Source organism: Lasioglossum baleicum, chromosome 2 (assembly GCF_051020765.1).
Source record: "Lasioglossum baleicum chromosome 2, iyLasBale1, whole genome shotgun sequence".
NCBI lineage: Eukaryota > Metazoa > Arthropoda > Insecta > Hymenoptera > Halictidae > Lasioglossum > Lasioglossum baleicum.
The window spans coordinates 15,733,942-15,756,452 of NC_134930.1; the positions used below are offsets into that span (position 1 = coordinate 15,733,942).

The following is a 22,511-nucleotide window of genomic DNA, read 5'->3' on the forward strand; positions in this document are numbered from 1 at the left end:
GAAATCATGAACCACAAAGAAGTTGTAATCACTGCGAGCGTAAAAGAAACCGTAGGGGTTAATCGGAAAGAACTGGCTCCTGTACTGAACACAAAACTACGAAGCCTCCACCAGATAGTCTTGCAAACCTCGAGGAAGAAGGAGTCGGTAAGTCCGTTTGATATTTAAATGAAACATAAAGGGGTCAGGGGGGTAGGGAGGAGGTATAGGCGATAAAGGGGCAGGGAATGACGATAAATTACAAAGTTTCGGTGAGGGGTGGGGGGTACAATGGGGGGCCATTTATAACGGACTGATAGACACGCGAAATCTTTCCCCGATCCTGGATGTGGATGTGGATATGCTCCGTTTCCTTCCTCTCGTCGAGTGCACCAGATATTCGGTAGAGTTAAGTTCGCCCCCAAATCAGGAAATATGAAGCTCCGATCGTGCTTTCGTATATCCTCGGAGGAGGAGGGTGTGTGTTCCAGGGTTCCGCGGAATATCCTTCAGACTGTAAGTCGATGCATATTTCAGAGACTCAGCCGCGCTTTGTTCCGGAATATGCTCTGGGCGAACGTTCTTCCTCTACCGTTCCCTCTCCTCTCCTATCTCGTTCTTTTGCATTCCCTTTGACCAGTTCCCTCCAGCCTAATAACACCCTTTTACCATTCTCGATATCTCTTTCCTTCTTTCTCTCCTTCTCTATCTATCTTTCTTGCTCCCTTGTATCTTTCTCTCTGGCAGCCTGGAATCTGTTTAATGTTCACGATATCGGCTCTCTTACTGATGAAAGCGGGCCCGGAGTTTTTCAGCATGGAGCCCCGGACTCCGCAAAATCTAATTTCACAAAGGACACCTCTCGAGGCAACGCGTCAAACTCGATGCGGATCATTCTTATCTCTTGCTTCGACTCCTAGACCGAACTTTCTCTTAACCACTTGCACCGCCATTTATCTTACGGTCACAAATGATCAGAACTTCTTCGCCGGTCATTATTTATTATTTCTTGAAGGAGGAATTGGATACGCGAAACTCGTGCGAACATTGAACTCGGAATTCAACTGAGACTTGCATTAAAAGTTAAACTAAAAATTGAACTAAAAATGAACTGAAAATTGCACTTGATATAGAACTACGAATTGCACTAGAAATTGAACTAGAAATTTGACTGAAAGTTCCACTAATCATTCCACTAGAAATCGAACTGAGAATTGGACTGAGCATTGCGCTTCGAACAGAACCAGGAATTGAACTAGAAGAAACTGTATATCTATTTGCCTTAGTATTCTCCAATGGCTGTGTATCGACGACAACAAAATAGAATTTTCATTTCAGCCTGAATGAAATTAATGCCACACATAATCAATACAATCTGTTTGAAATGTTCATCGCGAGTCTGGCTGGATGTAACAGTACAAAGGATTAAAACAAAGGAATGGGATCGTGCGTTGTCTTCAGGATAGGGTGCGTTGTCGCATAGGTGAGGTGAAGCAACGAACAATAGTTTTGAAATATTTATGTCAAAAAATTCAAGTAAGAATTCGTAAAAATTCCCAAATCAAGTTCTGCCCATTCCCAATAGGTACTCTACAAGGATCCGAATAACTCCTGTCAAATGTGGTCTCTTTCTCCAGGAGCTATTCCCGGCGAACCTCGCGAAACACATGTCTCAGATCGCGATTTCCCTGCAGGAGGAACCCGTTCGACGGGGTTCCCCGTTGATCTTCTTCGCCCGGGGTCGGGATAATTCGGACCATAGCGGACTTCCACGGCCGAGAACGGACCCGTCGGACTGACGGACGGACGTAGAAACGAACGAACAGCGGACGGGGTAGAGTAGTTGCTATAGAAACACTAATTCCGTCTCTGTCGTACCAACGCGCGGCGCGGCTCGGCGCGGCGATCCCTGCAGCCGAGGGAAGAAAAAATAGCGAGGGTGAAAAACCTGGGGGTGACTCAAATAAAAAAACGGATCAATATTAACTCTTTTTTCAGGGGCGGATGGCCCACCGAGTGGGGATGCCTCGGCGCGGTACCCCTCGCTCCTCTTCCAGCAACCTTTCTCTTTCCATGTCTTTTTCCCTTTCTCTTTCTCGCGCCACTTTTTTCGCGACCCTCTTTTTTTCACCCTTCCAATAGTCCTTTCTCCCTTCCACCCCCCAGGATCCTCTTCCTTATCCCGAAGGCTCCAGGACGAATACAAAATTAGCGTTCGCGATCCGAGCGAAAGTCCTTTCGCCGTTCTTTCTTCCTACAGGCGCAGATACGCTGTAGAAAACAACTCGCGATATTTCTTGCGTGAGCCAGTGGTCTCATGGCGTGTGTAAACACGTTTAACCTTCCGACAGCGTAGCCCGAATCTATTTTGACCCGAATCGTAGCGAAATCGTCAGTCAACCCTCATCTGTCCCTGATTTCCGCAACTTGACACATTACCGATTACTTCATAATTTTTAAAAATCTCTGGTCCATGGTTGAACATCTACCGAGCATTAAACATGTTAAAGTGAAACATTTATTTAAACTGTGTACAGGTTTCAGTATACCTGCTTAATTGCAGAAGTCAATTCAGCCATTTCAATAATTGTCGAATGACTTAATTGATCGTTCAACAGCAATTTGAATTGTGAACCAACAAGTCATCCTAAATAACGGCACATTAGGTGTACAAACTAATTCGTGCACCGCACAATTATTATTTTCAAGCTTGTTTTGTGACCAAACTTGTTACTGTGATCATCAGTCACCCGTCGAACGGTGTAACTGTCTGGAAAATGATAACATGTTTTTCTAGTCTTTAAATGAACAATAATTTTGTGAAGACAAACCCACGAATTAATTAGTGCACCCAATATACATATTTCATCTTCGAGAAAACAAAAGTCGCAAAGTCTCAGATCAATTGTTCTACAAATGGCAGGATAACATGATAATGATCTCGCTCACGCAACAAATGCCGCAAGCTACTTGCTAGTGTATCTGCGCCTTATTTCTTCTTCCTTCTGGATTCTACCTCGTTCTTCTCCGAAATTTTTTGGTTTTGTGTAGGCAGGGGAGGACCGGATCGGGCTGTTGCGAACACGTTCCGGTTAATAGTCACCGTGAAAGTTTAAGTGCCGCCGAAATTGCAGAATCCCGACGCGGAAACGAGAACGCGGACGTTGATGCGGAGATTATCCGTGGGGTAGTACACGTTCCGATGGGGAGGTGGAGGTTGTTTTATGGGAATCGCTGGTGATTCGAATTTGTAGGTGGAAATCGAGGTTTGTGGTTTTTCGGGTTTACAGGATTTGGAGGGGGAAGGTATTTAGGCTAGAACGAAATTTTTGGGACACTGTATATGACCAAAACAATTTTTTTTGTCATAATAAAATTTGTAACGTTTTGAATGAATGTTTGGATGCTATCAAGGTGTTAATAATGTTTGGAATAAATTGTTTAGTGTTCGATTGCACGTATTGTAGAGGGCTCGATCAAAAAAGGATTTAAAATTTGTAACGTTTTGAATGAATGTTTGGATACTATGAAGGTGTTAATAATGTTTGGTATAAATTGTTTAGTGTTCGATTGCACGTATTGTAGAGGGCTCGATCAAAAAAGGATTTAGCGTGGCATTCGCAATCTAATAATAAATATACGAGCTGAAAAACGACCTGTTTGTGTACCTGCGATCCGTAACACGTATTTGGGCGGTAAAGGATCGCGATTTAATAGTGTGGCGCGGCAAAATACTCGATAAAGATTGATGTATTGCCGGTTTCCCAATGTTCCACGCGGCCGAGGGATCGGAGCACAAAGAACCTACCAATACACAGGCTGGCGTGGCACGATTTGTTCCTCGGTTTTCGATCGGAAATGGTTACGGCACGCGTCACGGATATATCTATCCCCATTGTTTCATTCATATTGTAAAAATAGTTGTAATATATAGAGACGTTACGGGGATGATTACGTCTATACAATTATATAAGCACCCTAATGCATTAAGAATATTCAATTACACATTTCATATGCTATATTAAGTGTCGAAATTAATTCATCTCACAATTATGATTTCTAACATTGTTTTGTATCCAAAACTAAATCACTGGGATCTCGAGTCATAAGTTTTTATGTTTTAATTTTCATCTACTTAGATTTTTCTCTGAAGACACCAAGTTCGCAGTCTAATGATGACTAGTCCACTGATGAAACGTCTTTAAAAAAATAAGGTATACCGTGAATTAATAATTGAATTCTATAGACTCTATGGTAGAACGATGTAAAATCGAGTCGTGTACAACTTCGTTTACAAAAGTTGTCAAAGCAGGTAGCGGAAGTTTATTTCTGGAACGCACTGTGTCATTTGTTTGAAGCGGAGCAGTGCATATAGGAATTTACCGTGATTAACAACGCAGACTGTATTATAAAATATCATTATCAATCACGTTATAATTTTGACCCTTGCATTCTACTCGTCGTGCTCCAATGATCAAATCACATTATGAATTATTCGTAATCCTATAAAAACCGTAGGTCCCGTCGCGAAAAGCCACAGCAGTTAAAAAAGCGACGTAAAATAAATTTTTAAAAAATTTATATTATTTAAATACGATATAATTTATGACATTTCTAAGAAAAATTATTTTTGGCAACCGATTAAAATTAACACGCATACAAATTTTTGAATGCCATGGACCTAATTAACCATACAAGCCCTCAGCATTCCCCACCCATCAGGAGAGAAATTTGCAACCAGCATCTTCCACGCGAATCATCCTCGATAATAATACCAGAGGCTCAGAACAATCCCCGAACAAAATCGTCGAAAATAGGTCGTCGCTGGTTAATTTCTCGCAACATCCTCGAGCATGGTGGTGTAAAAAAAAGGGCTAGGGAGAGCATGAGAACGAGAACGAGAAAGAGCGAGAGAGAGAAAGAGGGAGGGAGAGAGCGAGAGAGGACTGGCCGAGTTCCTCGAAGTCAGCGAGTGCGTCCTTGACTTCCGGCCGACCCTTTACAACCCTTCTTTGCATTCAGTGGCCTCGAAAGCGTACCCTTTCACCCTGCGCTGCCCTCGCCACCGTAACCAAAAGAGCCCCCAAACAAACAGGCATTTCCATGGTTACGCGCAATTACCGGGGTTGACCAACGACTAACTACCCGCCTTTGAGTTTCCACCTTGAAGAACGAGCAGCAACGCCGCCGGTAAGCAAATCGGTCAGGGGTCTCGAAATCGAACGCGTTGCAGAAAACTCTAGCAAACGGGGAGAGAGAGAAAGAGAGAGAGAGAGAGAGAGAGAGAGAGAGAGAGACCAGCCAATATGCAGTAAATTCGCGCGATCGCGCGTGCCCTAGTTTTGATCTATTTCCCCTTTAACGCGTGCCCTCTTTCTCTCTTTCTCTCCCTCTCTTTCTGCTCCTCTTTCTCTCATCCCCAAGCATCCTTTTTATGGATTACACTTATGCGGATGCTCGGCCGGTCTTATCGATAACCACGCAGCCGCATAAGGAATCGAGCATGAATTTTACTTCGAGGATACGTTCGCCAATTCGTAGTACTGTTGCTCGTGGACTGCGAAATTTATCGTCCTGCGAAGGTAGAACTGTTATCCAAGGCCTAGGGGATGATTCTCCGCGTGGGGTGCTTTGGGCGATCGTTTTGATCGATTCCTGAGGAATAGGTGGATAAGGTGCGTACGAGAAATGAAGAGAGAGAGAGAGGTGTTTTACGGTTTTTGGATGTTTGTGGTGCGAAGCGATTGCGAATTTTGGGATGAAAAGCAGTGAAAATGGAAGCTTTTAAAAGGAAGGCAAGGTACGTGTTGCGTTATTTTCGAATTTAGTCACGGTAAAGTTATTCAATATTGGATGTAATAATTAGACTGCGGATTTTATGCATTTATGACAAAGAAGGATACGTACTATTTATAACAGTGGATATGTTAAAGATATTTAAGGACATCAATGTATTACTTTCAGCTTAATAGGATAATTAAAAGAAGAATACAATTCTTATTTGGCTCCTGTGCCCTGCTATCAATGCGAACATTTTTTATTTTGTATAAAGATCCGCAGTCTAGTAATAATTGTATTTCATCTCCCAATAATTTTAACAAATTGCGAATAACACAAGAATATTTACTAGCCCTTCTGTATCGATGAAATTATTGAGAGAATATTAAGAAATAAAGGATTCTGGAATTTCTCTTCTGTGAGGGTGGCCTAAGATTGTAGGCGCAACAGAATTGTTCTATGTTCTATGTAATGATGGTTTAAATGATCTTATCAGTTGTCGTAATTGCAAAAAATCAATAATTTCGACAACTCTAACATAACACAATGGTTTTCCTAAAAAAAAACCCTTTATTATAGACTGTTACGATTGGTAAGAAAATGGAGACATAAAATTGCGGATATAAATTGACATAAATTATATATATATACAATACGTTCATTGCGATTGCTAGAGGGGTGAGCTATCGATAATTTATTTTCGACGAAGCGGTGTGTTTTCAATTTCATCTTTCCAGACTCTATTCCTGTAGTTCGAGGGTCCATAGCGGTGGTAGTCCCGCAGGAAAAAATCAATGGCATCCATTCCATTGACATGCACGAATGTGTTCAAGTCCAAGGTCAATAGTCCTTTTGAAATCAATCTTCCCGCAGCTCCAGTTGCGGAAATTTTTGAACTATGCATATCTACCCCTATATTCTTTCTCTACATCTGTAACTATGCATTGTTAAGAAAAGAAAATGTACCTTCGACGCGACTTACTACTATTTTATTCATACACTTCTGTGTACAAAATTTCGTAAATATTTTCGCAAACAAAGTCGTCCATTTTCATTGAAAAAGGTGGAGGTGACTGACTTCCAACTTGACCTTTTAACAAAGTAACACTTCTTTTAACGTTTTTAATATTGAAAATTTGGGAAGTCTGTTCGATACAATTTTGTTTCGTGTTTGAAAAATCGTGGGGATTAATTTGTAGACAGCCCTGTATATATATGTTCAATATTAATGTCCATCACAGTTGAAGCATTGAAAAAAATCTTTTAAACAATTTCCCATGAAGGCATGTCTATAATTTCAGTAATTGTAAAATAAGAAACCGGTCATTCGGTAGTTTTATTATTAAAAATATGTAAACAGAATAGATACGCAGAAGAATTTGGCTCTAGAGCATCGAAAATCGTATCGAGTCCTGTCGCCGATTTAAAGATCGAACGTCGATAAAAATAGTCGCGGTGGGAATAAACGATTTTCGTTGAAGATTCGCGAACGACCGTCGGTGTCGGACACACCCTCCCGTCTTCGGTGGCTGTGTAACCTATCTCGAAGGGCCCGGCTATGAATTCCTCACAATGGAAGGCTTGTATAGCGGATATTTTATCGCTTATGGGTGGGTACCACGGTGTGCCACGGCTGATTTACATAATAGTAGCCGGTACCGAAGCATGCGACTTACACCTATAGCTATACATATAAAACCGCGACTCATCATGATTTATGCACGGACAAAGCCGTCGTGCGTCTGCCGTCTATCCATACACATATACACTACAATTTTCATCCGGATATCCGTTTTTATTTCTTCCTACACTATCGTTGCCTCTTCGCACCCGATAAAAGAGAGAAAACGCAATTTTCCAATCCTTACAAATAAGGGAAGGACTCGAGGTCGTTGACTTCGATAGTACGTGTCTCTCTAGTTATATCTATATGTATAAAATATTACTATATTACTATAATTAAATATTAAAACAGTTAAAAGTGTCCACATTTAACACGAACAAAAATTAGATTAAAGTTCGAAGATAAAGTTGAAATATTTATTCCTAAGTTTATTCAATAATTTGATAAGTCACCTCAAATATGTTATGGAATAAATCTATGAATCTTAATTTTTTCCTTAAATTCTAATCTTTGCGAACTTTCGTTAAAATCCAATAGCATTGGAGAAATTGGTGATTATCGAATCAAATGATTTTTGGGGGATGATTGGTTCGCCAGTGAACGTGTTGAAATCGAAGACGACCATTTCGGGTTCTGCCCTTGTGAGACACTCTCCGAAGCTGTGCGGTTAATCGAGGCGGCAAGGGTCGGAGGAAATCGATCATTATTCCGGTATAATTAATGATATGCAAACGACTTGAGCGAATCAAGGGCATGATTTATTCGCGCGCCGAACGACGACGAGCAGATGTAACCTGATTTGACGGCGGCGCTCACGCCCAGTGATTCCGAGATTAATTCAGTGAACATGAACGAGCAACTAGCTGCCAACCTATCGGTTAAATGTCCTCCCTTAATGCGGCCATAAATTAAATAAACGCACCACGCAGATGGGCGCTGTCGAACCGCGATCGACGGGATGCAATCCAAAATTTTGAAAAATGCCGCACTGGGTCTAAGGGAACGAGGAAACTATAGTACACAGGGAACAAGCACTCGAATTTGAACCAGTGACTAGCTTAGAGACATCATTTAAAAAATTTCCAAACCAATTGTAAAAATCAGAATACAAATAAGAACATTTTTGACGATTAAAACATAAATTCATTTGGTTGCAAATATAAACATGTTCTAATTTTAACGATACAGTTACAATTTTTACAGACAAATTTTGAGAAATCCAACAAAGAAAGAAAAAAACAGAAATCGTAGTAAATTGTTTGGAATTTTATATTCTAGCATTTTTCAGAATTTTCATAAACCATAAATGCATGAAGCTACAAAGATTAAAATGCGCATTCGATTCGATTTGCGAATAAATTTCGAAGTGGTACCGATTTTGCCCCATATTTTGAAACATCGAGCACAGTGCAATGTGTCGAGAGCAAGTAGCCTTTCGCAGCCTGGTCCCCAGCGGAAAAGGCCACCCACCCAAGAGCAAAACAAAACGAGGAAGATCCACGTTGACCCGTGTCTCGGAAGATCTCCCTCTCCCTGTTCGTGAAAGTCTATGGGGGTGGGACACGCGGAACAGCACGCGCGATACTCCCCCTCGCAAAAGAAGTATCTTGCGTAATTAAGCAACGCAGCCGTAATGTATCCAGCGTGCAGGAGCGGCCATATTGCCCCCGGTGTGGGGTGACGATGGGAGGGCAGCAGAGGGTAGGGGAGGAGGGTAGATGGGGTGGAGGCCGCGCGTATCGAAGTACCAGAGCGGAGGGTTGCTACCGGCGAAGATGGAAGGGTGAAGGGAGCCCAAGAAAACGAGGAAGGAGAGCAAGACGACTAGGCGAGGCTGAGAACAAGCTAAAAAGAGAGAGAGAGAGAGAAAAAGAAGTGAGAGAGAGAGGAGAGTGGCAGTGGAAGGCGATAGAGGAGGATCGGAGGGCAGAGCGAGGGTAATGATATGCCGGAGCACCGTCTCGACCCTTCATCGGCCCGCAAGGGTGGGAGCCGAGGCTCTCTTCGACTCGTTTCAGCGGCTTCTTCTTCTTCCTCCTCTTCTTCTTACCAACCAGACCCGGCACCGTCTTACTTCTTCCTTCTTTTTTATTTAATTCACCGGCAGCAATTACAGCCACGAGACACCCGCGCCAAGATCTACCCCCTTACCCGACGCGCGAGCCCCTTTTCTTCGCTTTCTTTTGAGAGAACCGCCATCGCCCGGGAAACCCTGGACGCCCGGATACCAAAGAGATAATATTCCTCTGAAACTCGAGGAAATTGGGTTCCCGACTGGACCCGGTTCTCCTCGCGATTGATGCTGTGTTCATGCGAGTGAGGGGATCTTCGAGAAATTTTGAACGATATTAAAGCACTCTCTCTCCCTTTGGACCGTGTGGTAACGGATGCAACGATGGATGGTTTTCTGTATTTTTGAGATAGCTGAGGGGTTCTTGATGTCGCGTGTATGTAGGTCGCGGTTGTTAGCGGAGTTGTTCCGATGATCTCGAGGGGTGCCGCAGTTTTCACCCCTTGACGGAATTTTAGCCGTGTGGAACCTTTGTGGTGTGTTCGGATGTTATATTGAAAAATAAAGGATTCTCTGTGTGGAATGTTCTGCGAGGGTAGCTTAAGACGATCCTACAGTGCTGGACAAAATAACAATATTTGTAAACTCGTCTTTCCTTCATCTACTCCACTATGAAGTCAGAAATATCCGATTCTATTTAAAAAAAAAACATCGACGCCCTTCGGAAGACCTTGAAGAAAATAGCAACAACATTTAAAGAATTTTAACATGCTGTTTATCATTTTCTTTGGATTACTATTACTAAAAAGAGAAATGAATGTCTATAGTGTAGCTTCTGTGCCTAGCAATTAATGCAGACAATTTTTATTTTAATCCTATTGATCAATGTCTATGTAAATAGCAAATTCTACGTGCATTAACGTTTTGTATATTCTTCGGAAAACGTGAAAAAATCCACCCCCGCCCACGGGAAGGGAAACAAGGGTGGAGGTCTCTTTCCACGGAACACAGGGGTCAACGTATCTCCTTCTTATTTTGTTCTGTTTTCCAGGGGTGGGTTCGCAATGCTCTCGCTGGGAAGACGGAAAGACTCGAGCTACGAGAAATGAAATCGGTTCGTTAATGTTGGAGGAACACGGCCGCTCTCGTCTCGGACTAAAATTCACGGATTTATTCTGCCAATTAGCCTAGAGCGGCTTTCTTCAAGGGATTTTGTTATCTTGAGACGCGATGCTGCTACCAGAGAAGGAGGATTGTTCTTTGGGAAGAGGTGGCCGGAACTGCTGCCGGTGATATTGTGTTAATTAAATCTTGGAAAGCAAACCTTTTCCGAGAATTTGCCAATTGATGCTCGAGATCATCTGCTGATTTGGCAAGTTTTTCAAACATATTGCTGGGCGTAACAACGATACGTTAGTATTTTTCGTATTTGTAATTGGAACTTGTTTTTTAATTAGATTTTTAGATTAGATTAATTGGTATAATCTATGGTTAAATAATTTTGGTATTCCGAGTTCAAATAGACCCGGGTATAGCTGTTCAGAAGTGAATCTGTTAGGGGATTCTATTTGATTAATTATTAGGTTGATCTACAAGAGTTTCTTGATTTAGTAAGATCTACATTTTCTAAGATAAAGCTCAAAATGCTGCTAATTTGTGGGATTTTCAGGATTAGATTTGAAATGGATGTTTAATCTTATTTTTATGCTATTACAAAATGGAAGATTTGTATATTTTTAGAAGATCAAAGATGCTACGAAAGCATAAAATCTGCGATATAATCATCAAACAGAAGATTCTATGAAGTGAATACGAGAATTCGCTGAAGTTTCATCATATTTTATACCCACTGCAATCTTTGGTTAAAATTGCATCGTATTTTTTATTTACTGAAAGATCCATCAAGAAAATTGCATTCCACTTCAATTTCTTTAACATTCTTCATAAAAGTACGCAGTTTCCAGTACGCAAACATTCAGTTTTCTCATTAAATATCCAGAGAGCGTTTCCTCTCCTAATTTGTTTCTTACAAACGCCAATTTGCTGAGTTTCGCGAGCTTAGTCCTTGAATATCATTCTTTTATTTATCGGAAATGTTGGTCAAGAAAAATTCCATATTTTGCATTCATTTTACTCGGAATGCTTCGATCAAGAAAATTCTACTTCATTCTGTCTCATTTTATTTCGTTTCATTGAAGAAAATTCAACCAGAAAATTGTACATCAATCAATGCAAACTTCAAACTCTAAACTTCATCCGAAATTTCTCTGACCACTCGTTGTCCATATTAAAAATTTAAACAACATTAATTTATATCATTATAAATTATTAGAAATATCTCTCGGCGTGTGAACACTGGTTCATGGATGCCAACTAAATCCTAGATTCACAATTTTTCTCCAGAAGATTTTACATTATCTTCTGCTTGTTTTCCTCGGAGAACGTCCTCGCCTCCACTCGTTAATTAACCCGCCGAGGAAAATTTATAACTGATCAACTGTTTAAACTTCCACTCTTCCTGAAGTCTCCACGCTGGTCCCTTTCTTAGTCGCTTCCTCGGCGAAAAAAATTAAAAATTAAAATTACAATCTCCCTTCGATGGTGTCTTCCCGCGGGAAAAAGGAGAAAGAGAGTTCGTGAGAGACAAACGAGAGAGGAGAGGGTGGGACACGGTGACGAAGAGGGGGTTGATGGCGACGGAACAGTGTAAGGAGAGTGCTCGGCGAGAGGCATAAAAAATAATGCTCGCGTAAAAAGGCGACGCCCGCTTTCGGCCAAAAAAAAAGGAGGAAAGAAGAGAGAAGGAGATACTACGGGAGCGAAAATATTCACGGTTTAGTAACGGTGCATGAATAATAAAGCCGAGTGGTAACGCGTGGCGAGAGAAGTCGGATGGGACTCCATTAACAGATTTCACAGAAGATCACCGGAGCACTCTTTAGGCACCACTGTTAAAGGACACCTTTTCCAGATGTGAGTTTTACGTAGGTACGCCCCTGTGTTGTTCCAATAATTACCAAATAATTACTCGTTAACCCAAAACCTTATATAAACTTGCGAAAATTAGGTAGAATTTTATTAAATTATTTCCTAAGCTTTTTTTTCATTATACCCAACCACGTAATTTGCTTTTTTAAAAAATTAAAAAGACATTAGAATAACATTAATTCCTCCCATCCGCAGCCTACTTGAAGCAGTAAACGTTGAACTACGAAATTCTGATTGGGTACCAGTGTTATAATGACTCGGGACCACACCGCGTCATTTCTCCACCCCCTCGGGAGGCGAATTCTTCTCAACCCTTGCCAACGTCGATGGAGGATCTTGGCGATGGGCGCAGTTACGCGCATCTCATGAATAATTTTCGGCAGTTAGAAGCGGGTCGATCGGGTTCGATAGAAGGGTGCAACCGGACCCAGGCCCGCTGCAAATCCCTTCAGATAAAAAAAAGTCTGCGCACCCATCCGCCACCCTGGCCGCTATCACCCCACACAGCCCCGATAGTGGCAGTGACTCACCCACGATCACCCAACCCATTTTTTTTTCAACCCCTCATTGCCACGGATCCGTGGGTCCGCGGGAGGAGGAGAGGAGTGGCGAGGGAGGGGGATGTGAATCCTTTCGCCTCGTGGCTGTTCCTTGTACCTTCGTCGAAAAAAGGGTTCGTCGACCCCGATAGAAAATTCTCTTCCTGCTAGGCCATTCATTGAACCGTGGCCCCGTGGGCTGCGATCGAAAATCTGCTCGATTCCATCCGGGATCGCTCTCTCGCCACGTCCGAATAAATTAGCATTGATCCTTGCGCTTCGACTAGTTTCTGCTGTGGAACCTGCTGACGGGCTCGGATCGCAGGATTCATTCTCTGAGTTGGGATCGTGTAGATATGTAAAATTATTGTGAATTTTAGGAATTTTTTACAAAAAAGTATTTATAATATTCGACCTTCCCCAGATTGTTCGCGGTCTTGACCATATGACCAGTCTGCTCCGGTCATTGACCCCTGCAGCAATAACAAATGGAATCAATGCCATCCCTACAGTAAAAACGAAATTACTTTCCGAACAACCCGATATATAAACTATCTCAGATCTTTCTATGTTTACAGTCTAAGGATTAACGTCGAGTCTTCTCGACATAGAACCGCAAAGGGTTACCCGGCCGACAACAGGAACAATCGCTCTATAAAAAACCATCTGCAAATCCCAAGTGTAATCCAACAACACATAATAAATAATGGGCGAGTCTGCGAGGGCAGGATCCCTTGACCAGGTCGTTCCTCCAGCGCCTATCAATCCTGCCAGGCCATCTCGCTTCACCCTTCCTCTTCCTTATCCTTTCAACTTCTTCGGAGCAGCGAAGATGTACGGCTCGATACCCCACGGCCGAGTTGCTGCGGAGCACTCGAGAGAAGTCCACCCCAAAGATTTGATCAGAGGAGAAAGAAAGAAAGCTCCAGAGTGAAAGCGAGAGGTAGAAAGGGAGACAGAGAGAGAGAGAGAGAGAGAGATATAGAGAGAAAAAAAGGAGATACGGTAAGGTGAAGAGAGGGGCCAAGGGTGGGACCCTAGCTCCACGGTGCGGAAGGGCACCCTCGCGGAGAGCGGCTGGCCCGCACCCCACGCTATGAAAAAAGCTTCGCTACCCCTAACGATTTTTTTTCTCTGCCCCTCTCCTCAACCCCATCTCGACGCACACTAATTACGTTTTTAAGCGAAATTACTTGCGAGCCAGCCAGTGTCGAGCTCTCGCGCCGCCGATGCTAACGGTCCTGACTGGCTCAGACCTGTCAGAGCAGGCGGCGGGGGGTGGCCGATGAAATACCGTCGTCGGGGTGCAACGTTTTCTTATTTTTTCTTCCTCTTCCTCCTCCCCTCCCCACGCGCTAAGAATAGAAGAGAACACACCGGGTTGCAGGCCCTCCTACTTCGTTCGCCGTGAGAGATACTTCTGATTATAAAATGTTAAATGGCGTCGTCGACCTCGTTACTCATCTAAATTTTATTCGTTCCAGCAATTGGCCCGGCGAAGATCGTAGAAGAATCGGCTGGGTCAGCGGAAAGTGGCAATCACGCCCGGGATCCACCCTCTCTGATCCTCTTTATTCCGTCGTAGCGTGATCATTGCCCCGGATTTTCGTTTCTTTCTTTCTTTCGCCCTTTCTTCTCCCCTCTCGTACCTACTTCCTCCTCTATTTTGTTAATTTGATTGGCTTCGTTTGGCCCGCGGAAACCTCCCAACAACTCTCCAACAGGACGTCTTCCGCGAGATTTTAATTTCTCTCTCGCTCCCGCCATGGCGACGCGACGGTTTCGCTTCTTCCTCGTCGAGTGTCGAATCCTGGTAACTAGAGTCTTCCATCTATATGGTAATCGGAGTCCTCTCTTTCTGGGTCTTTGAATCCCGATTCCCCCGAACGACGCGTTGCAATGATGCCCGCGTTGACTCCTGGTCGCCTAACCAAGCCTGGGACGACGAAAATAAACTTCTGGCGATTTCAACTGTCAGATACAGGGATCGTCGGCGTTGGTGGTCGGACACTCGCACCCCTTTCATCCTTTTGTTGATTACTTGTAAGTTGCTGATTTACATGCAAAAGTTTCCTTTAATCATTTCAACACCAGAACTAGCGAGCCCATTAAAATGGCGGATTGCAGAATTTTTTAAAATTCCTGGAGTTATAGAAATATTTTAATATACTTCTTTTTTCAAATATACTTGTTACTACTAAAGGATTAAAAGACCAACAATTGTTTAAATTCCAACCTCGCATACAGTCACATTCGTAGGACATTCGGGCGAACGAAAGTTCTCATAGATAGGGATCAGAGCGCACTAAAAGCGTCGAATCAGCAACGTTAATAATAAATTTAATGATTTATCAGTCGGCTTTCGAGGTGGATAGTAGAGCACGTACCGCGTAATCCAGTGTCGGAGCCGGAACGTCTCTGTACGAGGTCGCATAAGTCTTGGACTCAGGTGCTCCATACTCGACAGGATGTTCATAGCGGGAGCCGGTGGCACTTTGCTTTTACCCAAATTTATTTCTCCGTGCGTTTTACGGGTCTACTCAACGAAGGGCGGGGGAAAGGACTGTCAAAAGTAAAAAGTATAATGTCGAAAAGAAACCGGACTCTGACAGTCTCCTTGCGAAGGTGCAAGATAAAGTTTGATGGCTCTGCTGCTCGTTTTTCTCTGCACCCTTGTGCAGCAGTTTGTCGAATTTCTCGAATGTCTCAATATTTTTCCTAAACAATTTAGCAAAGCCATCTAATTTTTTCCGATACTGTCGCAAAGAGACCCCGGTTTCTTTTAGGGATGCTCGCTAGTGAATCCCATTCCCGGACGGGTCATCTCGAGGATTCAGCGAATGATTAGCCGGCGTGGACACGTGTTACAGAGATGAACTGTCACGAAAATGATTTCAGCCTGGCATTCGAGAGGTGCACGCTCTGCCACGGGGATATCAGGCTTTTTGTGTTAAATCGATCCGCACTCGATCGAGCGAGGGTGTCGCGCCGCTATACGGATACATAACACTTGGGGCGTTCCAGAAACGTTGTTAAAGGGTGTCCGTTCCACTGCGTGTGAATTCTGTTAGTATCGCGCTCATGCTTCGTTCTGTACACAAATTTCGATGTTCCCTTCATGACAGCGTTGCCCCACAAACATTTTACGCTGGAATTTAACGCCCGGGGTAACTAAACTCTCGAGACTATGACAACAGAAACATTTCAGTCTCGTGGATCACGTTCTTTCCAAGTGCGCCAATCAATTTTTAATTCCATTAATAGTTCAAACATTTTTCTTGTCAACGTAGAATGCATTCATTTCAATTGGTGTCTTTAACACTAACCGTAACGGGTACAAAATGTATCAGATGTATATTGTTCTATAAAAATTACAAGACTGAATTTGTTTAGATGCTTCACAATTTTTATAATAATTTATTAAATAACTTCTAATGGAAGCATCTTTATACTTTCAATAATTAAGAAATGAACAATGTGAAAGTTAATTGATATCATTTTCACAAATGCTCAGTGAAATCGTCATTTACAGGCAGCTTAGTTGTCTAGGATCTTTCCGAATAGTGCCAATCGAAAACTAAACAGACTTTTGGAACAGCCGAATGTCAGACAGACTATATCACAGTGAATTCGAAATTCGTACGAGACGAAGCAACGAGAACAATTCGACAGGCCACTCGACGAGCTCCGAAGAACTCGCTGCACCCCGAACGCGCGGGGTCCGTAATAGATCCATCTTTCATGCTTTAAAGCCGAGGAAGAAAACATAGCCGAACATACTTTCATCTCGATATCTGCAGGACGGCGACGTTGATGCATTTCCCCTCGGAAGACGTTAAGGAGAGGAGGAAAATTGGAGGCAAAGAAGAAAGTAATAGGGAGGCCGATTGAAGAGAAAATTGAGAGAAGCGAGCGCGCCCGGGGCACGACAGAGAGAGAGAGAGAGAGAGAGAGAGAGAGAGAGAGAGAGAGAGAGAGAGAGAGAGAGAGAGAGAGAGAGAGAGAGAGAGAGAGAGAGAAGAGGAGAGGATCGACGACGGAAGAACTGATTACAAATTTATAAAGAAATATATCTCGCGACGCGTGCCTACGGAAGAGGGAGGGTTGCATCTGCCCTTTCGCTTCACCTTCGACCTCATCCTATCCCTCGGAACATCGTTGAACGGCCTTGCATCGGAAAAAGTGCGAGGAACCGAGGACAAGGATGAACAGGAGAAAGAGGAGATGAAGAAGAAGATGGAAGAAGAGAGTATGAAGAAGGAGGCGAGGCTTGCCCCCGGACCCGACGAGGAAGGAATGGAAAAGAGCGAGAGCAGGCGAAGGGATGGGCTGATTGAAGCGGGCATGATGTTTAATTCAAAGAAACTGAAGACACGCCCCGCTAACTACGGAGCAAGCCGCGCTATCAACCCCGAAGAAGACTGGACCAGAAGAGGGAAGAACGGGGCGGCTCGGGGAAAAACGAAAAGAAAAAGAAAGAACGCGGAAGAAAGATGCCGTGATCCTCTTTGCCCTCCTCAAATCTCCCTAGTAATTGCTTCCTTTCAACGGAGGATGACTCCGCGCGAACTGCGAAACCTGTACACGCCGAGCCATTTCCGAAATCGAATGACGACCACCGGTCTTACCAAAAACAGCAGACGGCAAGGTATCAGGCTGGACATAGGGTGACCTGTCCAGCGAATGGACGCTTAAGCCGTACACATTATGCATTTATGGCAAAAATGAATAAGAAAAACATAAAACAGTAATTTATTTTAATATTTTAATATTTTACTATTTTAATTTATTTTAATCATTTCTTTGACTATTTTAGTCTCTATTGTACTCTCAGCATAATCGATACATTACTTTGATTTTATGGAATCTTTGAGGCTACCAGCCCGGCAATTCAAGTGTTAGAAAATACAAAGTACCAGAAGCGAATGTATACAAGTTGATAGATCAATGAAGCAAAGTTGTTGATTCGACGCGAAAGCTATCTTCAGCCGGTTTCATAATGTAGAGCAATAACCGCCATCGCGACGAACGTCTACCATTTTGTCTCCGGTGCAGCAATTACCGCGATTGCATTGCAGACTTTACTGTGCGCATGCCCTCGAGGGTGAAAGGGTTAAAGCTGCCCACCCTTGAACTGGAGGGCAGGTCCTCGAGACCTGCAGTCTCTTCCTTACGTTCCCGTTGGCTCGCGAATACTGTCTGTTTAATATGGTGCAAACCCTCCGCGCATTTTTGTCGCGTCATCTTTTATTTCTGAAGATATTGAGTAATCTTTCGCTCATTATCAGGCGTTTTAAAATCGAAAATTTCCCGAGTTATCAAATTAAATAGCCATTAGGCGGGATCATTTAAACCATAATCCAATTCGGATGATCCACATTCTACACTAATTCCATCCCCCGATAAGCATAAGCGTTCCACTCGTTCGTTTCCTAATCCAACAAGCCGCAAAGCGTTCTAGACCCAACCTCGTCGAGCAGTCGTCAAACAAGCCATCAGAAAAAAATTATAACTCGCTCGCATGGCCCCATAACATAATTCATACATTAATCGGATTTGGAGGAACACGTTCGTGCCCTTCGCGAGTCTCGCAACGAGGCAAAGGGTACGTTTTTGCTAAAGCAACAAATATAATTGCAATCAATTCATTTCCCGTATAAATTTTTTATTATTAGTTCATTAGTTCAATATTACTCTGGACTATATCTTTTATCACCAGACCGCGGATTTTTCTGCATCCATTGTGTGAAACAAGAATAAAATACAAATTGATTTCATCCCTTAATCATTTCAATACAACTGAAAACGATGTAGCGATGTTATTAAATTTTTCGAATCCGTTGTCTGCATAAATGCATACAGATCGTCACAAATGCATAAAATTCGCAGTCTATCACAGCTCCGACATAAACGTACCTCGATCGACCGAAAGGGTTGCAAAAGCGAGCTCCGCCAAATTCGCCAGCGCTGAGGCTCACCCTTCATGCGATCCACAAATGCTATGATTTTTTTTCAAGACGATCGTTCACCCTCGGTCGTCTTTCCACCCCGTGGCAACCGCGTTTTTCACTCTCTCCTCTCTCTCTCGTTCCTTTAAATCTAACGGGTGGAAAAAAGTGACCCCAGCAGACACGTGGGCCGATTTTAGGCGCGTGCGTTTTTGTTTTGTTCCGGGGTCTAACAAAACGCGAACTTGTGGGCCCACGAGACGAAAAACTACTCACTGCAGAATGAAAAAACCGGCATTAGACAATGACCGAAACGCAGCTGGTTAAACGCGGAAGGGTTACACCGATTAACATAAAAGGGTGCCATTACACGCCGCGCGAGACTCGATCGGATTCAGGACCGCGGCCTAACAAGCCGTATTTATACGGTGTTTTTGCCGTGGAAAAACATACATGGGTGGGCCCAGCAACCCTAAACCCGGAGCCCACGAGAGTAGCATAACTTGCGCGCGGTGGGAGCTCGACGGTGGCCGCGAGAGTGACGATTTCCTGCGATCGTTGAAAAATTGCAACCCTCTTACCTCTTACACACTGTTTGCACATTCCGGACGTTTGCATTTTCCGAATTAATAAATGTACAAATTAATTTGTAGCTTTTCCTGCAGGATCATTAAAATCTCCGTCATATTCGTTCGATTAACTGCTAAATAAATTAATGTGGCGGCGAATAGGAAATTAACAAAATTAAATCTCGTTAGTGAGATATCAGAATTTACAATAATACGAGTCTGTACAAACTTCAACATGAAGGGGCCATCATAAATGTTATTATTTGTATAATGCAAATTATGTTCATTTGATGGACAGGTCAGCCTACTTCCTGTCTGTTCCCTCGCAAGAGGGTGGCAACAAAGATCAACTGAAAAAAAATGTACACCACGTTCGAAGCAGAACCAAAATGCAAATTTATTTTGATCAATCCTCCTAGCTTCGATAAAGACGCGCATACTTAATTACTTCGCTGTGCTTACTAAACTTACTAAATTGGTCTCCTTTGGTAAGGGACAAGGGAAAGCTTGATGAAACAGACACTGAGTGTGGTCGGATGGGTTTCGGCGATTTGTCATCGACTTTCCCGAGCGTTTTCATCGCAGCCGTCGAACCGAAAGGGCGCAACAATAGCAATAATCGGTCGCCGGTCGGGGAACTTTCGAAAAATCACTCCTCCGCGAGCAAAGTGGGAAAGAATAAATCAAACAAAAGGAGGCGAGAGAGAGAGAGAGAGAGAGAGAGAGAGAGAGAGAGAGAGAGAGAGAGAGAGAGAGAGAGAGAGAGAGAGAGAGAGAGAGAGAGAGAGAGAGAGAGAGAGAGAGAGAGAGAGAGAGAGAGAGAGAGAGAGAGAGAGAGAGAGAGAGAGAGAGAGAGGCGTCTGCGGTGTAAATCGAAAACCGACGCGAGAGGGTAGCCGAAAAATTGTCGATGGAGTTATAAAAGTGGCAACACCCCTTCGACCGCACGAGCAGACACAACGGGATGGCTGTCCTCGAATGCCGAACAATACATTATTTATGTCTGGCTCCCGATCCCTTTTGTGATACGAGTCATCGGCTCACTTGTAAATAACGATATTCCACAGTTTTCTAGCTTCGCGTTCTGTCGAATCTCGATGACTTCCGAAAACAGATTACGACACTGTCCCGCGCTTTAGTTTACATAAAAAAATCGATTTTGTTTGCATACAGGAAATGCACTCGCGACTCTTTCATTGTATAAGTGTGTTAGCGTTAAATGCGTTCGAATCGCACATCTCTTCGATCGAGAACTACGAGTTCCGTTCGTCGATGTCTGTCCTCTCCATTAGATTCAGTTTAGAATCCCCTTAGCCGCGGCTTCGAGCGGCGAGCACCTCGTCGAATGTTTGCTTTCCTTTCAACCCTAATTGAATTATGCAATAGAATCCCGGTGCCGCGCCGGAAGGAAGGAAACAAAATCCGCGCGAGCACGGAGCGCCGAAGAGGAGAAATAAGCTCGAGCAGCGACTTAGCCAGTACAAGAAACCACTCTTAATGAAACTTCGGAACTCCTTTGAATCTTTGTTACAATGCTCCCGTGTAACACGGGTCTCGCGTAGAAAAGGAAAACTGTGGCGCGCCGAAACCGTAAAAACGTAAACTAAACTCGTACTGTGTTGTATCTATTATAAATGGAACGTTTCCACAAAGTTAGGAACACACAGAATTTAATTGTCGCATTATTTCTTTACCGGAACGAGGAACTACCCCCGCAAGGGATGCAACAGATAATTTAATTAATTTAATTAGAACGTGTTTTCTCTTGGAACAACATGTACATATACACTCTTCAAAAACGAATAACTTTTTCAAAATTGGTCCGAACGGGTTGGCCTTTTTTAAGATGTTAGGAGGATTAATCTACTAGGTACTGCACAAATAATTGTTTTTTTTTTAACGTCAAATTTTTAAGTTTTTCATCTGTGTCTCTAATGAAAACTTGGAAGGCGCTTTTTGTAGAAGTAAGTTTTGCTCGGTGTTTTCACGGATTCGGGCGACCATGGACTCCCTGTTTTCTAGTAATCGAACCGTTACCAGAAGAGAATCGCGAACAAACTGCACTGTCAACGAGCCGGTAAAAATCCGTTGCTACCATCGTCAACGTGCTCATTCGGATCCGGGGTGGCTCTAATTGACAGTCAACGAATGCGCCTCGTTTCGTTCGAGCGCACGGGTGCATCGTGTCGCCTTTCCATCGTTTCAAACTGTTCTCCATCGTTCTCTTTATCGAAGAGGAGAGACAAAAAACCGATCAACGTCGCCGGAACCCGCGGAAAAATACGGAAGAATGGAAGAGAGACGGGAAAAAAACCGTGAAAGTGAAGTCGGGACGAAGAAAAGGCGACGATATACTTATATGCAACGGTGACGCGAGTAAAAAAGCGGCGCTCGTTAAATTACTACAGTTACAGGACTCCGGGATAAAGGGAAATCGGCGAAACGAAGCAAAGAGGGAAAGAGAGGGATGAGAGAAAGAAGAGAGAGAGAGGGGAGAGCCAGAGGGTGGCTTTATATGCATACGAGAACATTCAGTTGTCAATCAAGAGTCGAGACTACGGGGTGCGGAAATTGAACTTTTTCCGAAAAAATTTACGTATTCATTCACGCGAGGCCACGAGTGCGGAAACACGGGGTGGCACAGCGTTAAAAAAAGAGAGAGAGAGAGAGAGAGAGAGAGAGAGAGAGAGAGAGAACTCGAACGAAAAGTCTGTTTGCTTTTTCACCACTCTTGACTTCATATTTGAGAGCATATTTTTTGCGCCAACCGTCACGCATTGTTAACGTCAACTTGCGAGCTTTTTTCCAACCCGTGTGTGTCGTTAACGCCCGTGAAAGGAGAACCGTGAAAGCCAGTGTTCGATCAACGGACAAATGAAATATCGAGTGATCGTAACGCCATCATGCGATGATTATTAATTCGCCGCGAGAAGCCTGGCGTCGATGTTCAAATCATTTTTTGTTCGGGCAAGGTTAACGTACCTTGGCACCAGGTAACATGATGTTGAACGTTTTCGCTAAGGGTATTGGGTTTCAGCTTAAAATATGTTTTCTGCGCAGATATATGAACCACTT

General features: G+C 43.3%; 1 protein-coding gene across 1 annotated transcript in view; it reads left to right on the forward strand.

Annotated features, from left to right (window-relative positions):
- Positions 1–22,511, forward strand: part of Kr (krueppel) — a 57,495-nt gene that overhangs the window by 28,358 nt on the left and 6,626 nt on the right. The window contains exon 4 of the transcript XR_013011669.1: positions 1–22,511. This exon is cut by the window's right edge and continues 6,626 nt beyond it. The gene's annotated coding sequence lies outside the window, so the exon portion shown is untranslated.